Below are 5,177 nucleotides of genomic sequence, written 5' to 3'. Positions count from 1 at the left end.
CTTAAATATTTCACCTTTCACCTTTAACCTGTGAACTTTAGTTCCAGTCTGACCTAACCTCAGTAAAAAAAACCTGCTTGCATTTACCCTCTCTATATCCCTCATAGTTTTTCATGCCTCTATCAATCTCCCCTCATTCTCCTTCACTCCAGGGAATAAAGTCCTCACCCATTCAACGTTCCCCTGTAGCTCAGGTCCTGGCAACATCCTGGTAAATTTTATCTGCACTCTTTCGATCTGATTGACATTTATTGCCAGTCTGCATCAGCTTACAGCTCAACGAGACATTGGTGAGACATTGAAGGGGTATCGTACACAGTTCTGATCGCCATGCGAAAGGAAGGAAGTTATTAAGCTCGACAGGGTAGAGAAGAAATTTACTAGGGTGATACTGGGACTGGTTTCAGTCACAAGAAGAGACTGGACAGGCTGGGACCGTTATCCCAGAAGCAGAGGAAGCTGACGGGAGATTTAGATAACCTGAGCGCCACAGTAACGTAGCGGAAAGATCAGGGTGTCATACTTCCGACTTCAATCCTGGCGTCCTCTGTATGTTTTCCCTGTGACTGTGTGGGTTTCCTCCGGGTGCTCCGGTTTCCTCCCACAGTCCAAAGACGTACCAGTTGGTAGGTTAATTGGTCATTGTGAATTGTCCCGTGATTAGCCTCGGGTTAAATCAGGGGATTGCTGGTGGTGAAGGCTCGATGGGCCAGGAGGGCCAATTCTCCGCTGTATCCCTAAATAAAATAAAATAAAAATAAATAAATAAAATAACCTTCTCATCCAGAGGGCGGTCAGTCTGAGCAACAAACTGCAGAGGGAGGGGCTGAGACAGGGGCATTAACAACATTTAACAGGCACTTGGACAGGGACGCGGATAGGAAAGGTTCAGAGGGATACGGACAGGTACACGGATAGGAAAGGTTTAGAGGGATACGGACGGGTACACGGATAGGGAAGGTTCAGAGAGATACGGACAGGTACACGGATAGGAAAGGTTTAGAGGGATACGGACAGGGACACGGATAGGAAAGGTTCTGAGAGATACGGACAGGTACACGGATAGGAAAGGTTTAGAGGGATACGGACAGGGACACGGATAGGAAAGGTTCTGAGGGATACGGACAGGTACACGGATAGGAAAGGTTTAGAGGGATACGGACAGGGACACGGATAGGAAAGGTTTAGAGGGATAAGGACAGGTACATGGATAGGAAAGGTTTAGAGGGATACGGACAGGGACACGGATAGGAAAGGTTTAGAGGGATAAGGACAGGTACATGGATAGGAAAGGTTTAGAGGGATACAGACAGGTACACGGATAGGAAAGGTTCAGAGGGATAAGGACAGGTACACGGGTAGGAAAGGTTTAGAGGGATACGGACAGGTACACGGATAGGAAAGGTTTAGAGGGATACGGACAGGGACACGGATAGGAAAGGTTTAGAGGGATACGGACAGGTACACGGATAGGAAAGGTTTAGAGGGATACGGACAGGGACACGGATAGGAAAGGTTCTGAGAGATACGGACAGGTACACGGATAGCAAAGGTTCAGAGAGATACGGACAGGGACACGGATAGGAAAGGTTTAGAGGGATAAGGACAGGTACATGGATAGGAAAGGTTTAGAGGGATACGGACAGGGACACGGATAGGAAAGGTTTAGAGGGATACAGACAGGTACACGGATAGGAAAGGTTCAGAGGGATAAGGACAGGTACACGGGTAGGAAAGGTTTAGAGGGATACGGACAGGTACACGGATAGGAAAGGTTTAGAGGGATAAGGACAGGGACACGGATAGGAAAGGTTTAGAGGGATACGGACAGGTACACGGATAGGAAAGGTTTAGAGGGATACGGACAGGTATACGCGTAGGAAAGGTTTAGAGGGATACGGACAGGTACACGGGTAGGGAAGGTTTAGAGGGATATAGACAGGTACACGGATAGGAAAGGTTTAGAGGGATATGGACAGGTACACGGATAGGAAAGGTTTAGAGGGATACAGACAGGTACACGGATAGGAAAGGTTTAGAGGGATACGGACAGGTACACGGATAGGAAAGGTTTAGAGGGATACGGACAGGTACACGGATAGGAAAGGTTCAGAGGGATACGGACAGGTACACGGATAGGAAAGGTTCAGAGGGATACGGACAGGTACACGGTTAGGAATGGTTTAGAGGGATACGGACAGGTACACGGATAGGAAAGGTTTAGAGGGATATGGACAGGGACACGGATAGGAAAGGTTTAGAGGGATACGGACAGGTACACGGATAGGAAAGGTTTAGAGGGATATGGACAGGGACACGGATAGGAAAGGTTCAGAGGGATACGGACAGGTACACGGATAGGAAAGGTTCAGAGGGATACGGACAGGTACATGGATAGGAAAGGTTTAGAGGGATACGGACAGGTACACGGATAGGAAAGGTTTAGAGGGATATGGACAGGTACACGGATAGGAAAGGTTTAGAGGGATACGGACAGGTACACTGATAGGAAAGGTTTAGAGGGATACGGACAGGTACACGGATAGGGAAGGTTTAGAGGGAGATGGGACAATTGGGATTGGCTCAGATGAGAAGCTTGGACAGTATGAATGAGTTGGGCTGTTTCCATGGTTTATGACTCTATGACTCCAAGGCCAATATCACTCAAGCCGTTCTATTGGACTTCTAGATAACTGGAAGGGATGGATGGATGCCTTCTGATTTTTTTTTAAGATCAGTAGACTTTTAGAACATAGACCATTAAAACATAGGATCAAAATAGGCCTATTTATTCAGTTCTGCAATTCCATCACAGCTGATAAATAAATTGCCCCTCTGAACCCCTTTCTGCTGCCTTCCCCCCCCCCATAATCTTTGATGTCCGTACTAATCAAGAACCTATATGCTGGGTGACAAAGTACATGGCGAATAGCACTGTTACAGCAGCAGTCCCACATTCCAAAGATGTACCCACTAGGTTAGCTGGTCATTGGAAGTTTTTCCATGATTAGCTCAGGGTTGTAGAGCTGCAGGGGTGAGGTAGCTCTAAGGGCTACTGTGTGTTGTATTGCTAAGTATAGAAACATACTCCCGCCACCATCTGTAAGGAGTTTGTACATTCTCCCGTGTATGTTTCCTCCTGCGTACGGGTCAGTGGGTTAATGGGTCACATTCAGTGTGGGACTGTTGGGCTCGAAAGGCTGTGTCTGTAAAGAAACTATACCAATGGCCGGGCCTCTGCAGCCACTTGCGGCGAAGAATTCCACAGATTCTCCACCCTCTGGCTACAGAAATTCCTCCTCAATTCTGTGTTAAAGGGACGTCCTCCCGTTGTGATGCTGTGCCCTCTGATTGTAGAATCTCCTGTGATTTCGGAGATATAACGACTGAAGCTTACGATCTTCTGTCGCACTGCCGCCGAGAAGCAGGAGTTGGGAGTCATGTTACACGTCGTCAGCGACAGGAAGCCGAATGAGAACCAGAACCACTTTACTGTCAGTACAGTGTGTGAAACATACCAGATCTGATTGTGGTTCAGAGCCAGGCACAAAACACAGGGCCATACCGGAACAGACAACACAGCAACCAGCAGCTTACAAGATGACAGTGCAAACAGCATGAGAACGGTCACTTGCACAAACATCATTAATCAAACTTAAATAAACGTGAACATATCAACAGACACAATCATTCTCAACCGAGCAGGACAGGAAAGAATCTCGGAAATATTGCCATGACTGGGCGGTTTGAGTTATAAGGAGAGACCAGACAGGCCAGGACTGTTTTCCCCAGAGAGAAGGAAGCTGAGGGGTAAAATTATTGTAAGATCACGAGCAGTGTTGATGGATGGATAGATACTGTAGTTAGATGGGCACTTTATTGATCTGAAAGGGAATTACAGTGTCAGATAGAGGAGAGGCCACAGTCCGTTTCTGTGGTGAACTACATATACCTGTCTGGACACGCCCCCCTGCTGACTGCTCCTGTGGCTCCTCCCACTGACTGTGGCTCCTCCCACAGACCTCGGTACAAAGGCGATTGAGGTCTGAGCCCTGCCCTCAGTCTCCAGGATGCAGTGTGGTGGTCAATTGCTGCTTGTTCTTTCTTCCAGTCAATAAAAGCCGATATCTCACCTCACGTCTCAGAGAGTTATTGATGGTGCATCAGTTTCCCAAGAGAGGGTGTGTGAATGGGGTTCTCATGGGTAAATATTTCACTCAGAGACCTGGAATGAGCTGCCAGAGGAGGAGGTGGAGGCAGGAACAGTTACAATATTTAACTGGCATCTGGACAGGCACTTTAATAGATTCAGATCAGGTTTATTTATTCCTTGTACATTGAAACCCTCTTCCCGCCATCACGGACATTTACACTACACACTGCATCCGCAAAGGAAACAGCATTATGAAGGACCCCACGCACCCCTCATACAATCTCTTCTCCCTCCTGCTGTCTGGGAAAAGGCTCCGAAGCATTCGGGCTCTCACGACCAGACTATGTAACAGTTTCTTCCCCCAAGCTATCAGGCTCCTCAATACCCAGAGCCTGGACTGACACCTTACTGCCCTACTGTCCTGTTTATTATTTATTGTAATGCCTGCACTGTTTTTGTGCACTTTATGCAGTCCTGGGTAGGTCTGTAGTCTAGTGTAGCTTTCTCTGTGTTGTTTTTTTTTACGTAGTTCAGTCTAGTTTTTGTACTGTGTCATGTAACACCATGGTCCTGAAAAACATTGTCTCATTTTTACTATGTACTGTACCAGCAGTTATGGTCGAAATGACAATAAAAGTGACTTGACTTGTCTTGAAGTGCGTCGTTTTCATCGAGTCAAATCAACCGACACAGATCGGCTTGTCACCACTTGTTCTGGTGCCAACATAGCAAACCCACCATTCGGTTCGGTTCGGATCCCACCACCCTTCTTATGGGTTGTAGGGGCACTTTCATGCGTTTTGGGCTGGTGAGGTCCATCCCTATCCAGGCCAGACCACAGACCATGTCCTCCAACTCGGTGGCTTGCCTGGTCTCGAACACGTGGCCACTGCAGCTCTTCGGGGAACTCGTACGTCCTGGCTGGTGACCTCACTGACGAGGTTAACACCACCCCCTCATGTCACTTAGCCTGCCAGCTGAAGTGGTGTACCGGGGTGTGCCACTAGGAGGCAGACATGAGAGA

The 5,177-nt window shown here is 47.8% G+C and overlaps 1 long non-coding RNA gene across 1 annotated transcript; it reads right to left on the bottom strand.

The window, feature by feature from the left end:
* Window positions 1-230: 230 nt before the first annotated feature.
* Window positions 231-3,513, bottom strand: LOC140735129 (uncharacterized). The gene is made up of 2 exons (XR_012100699.1): window positions 3,224-3,513; window positions 231-737 (listed from the first exon to the last, which is right to left on the bottom strand). It is a non-coding gene; the product is annotated as an uncharacterized lncRNA (long non-coding RNA).
* Between the last annotated feature and the right edge of the window lie 1,664 nt (window positions 3,514-5,177).

Source organism: Hemitrygon akajei, chromosome 11 (genome assembly GCF_048418815.1).
Source record: "Hemitrygon akajei chromosome 11, sHemAka1.3, whole genome shotgun sequence".
Taxonomy (NCBI): domain Eukaryota; kingdom Metazoa; phylum Chordata; class Chondrichthyes; order Myliobatiformes; family Dasyatidae; genus Hemitrygon; species Hemitrygon akajei.
This window is presented reverse-complemented; position numbering and strand designations above follow the sequence as displayed.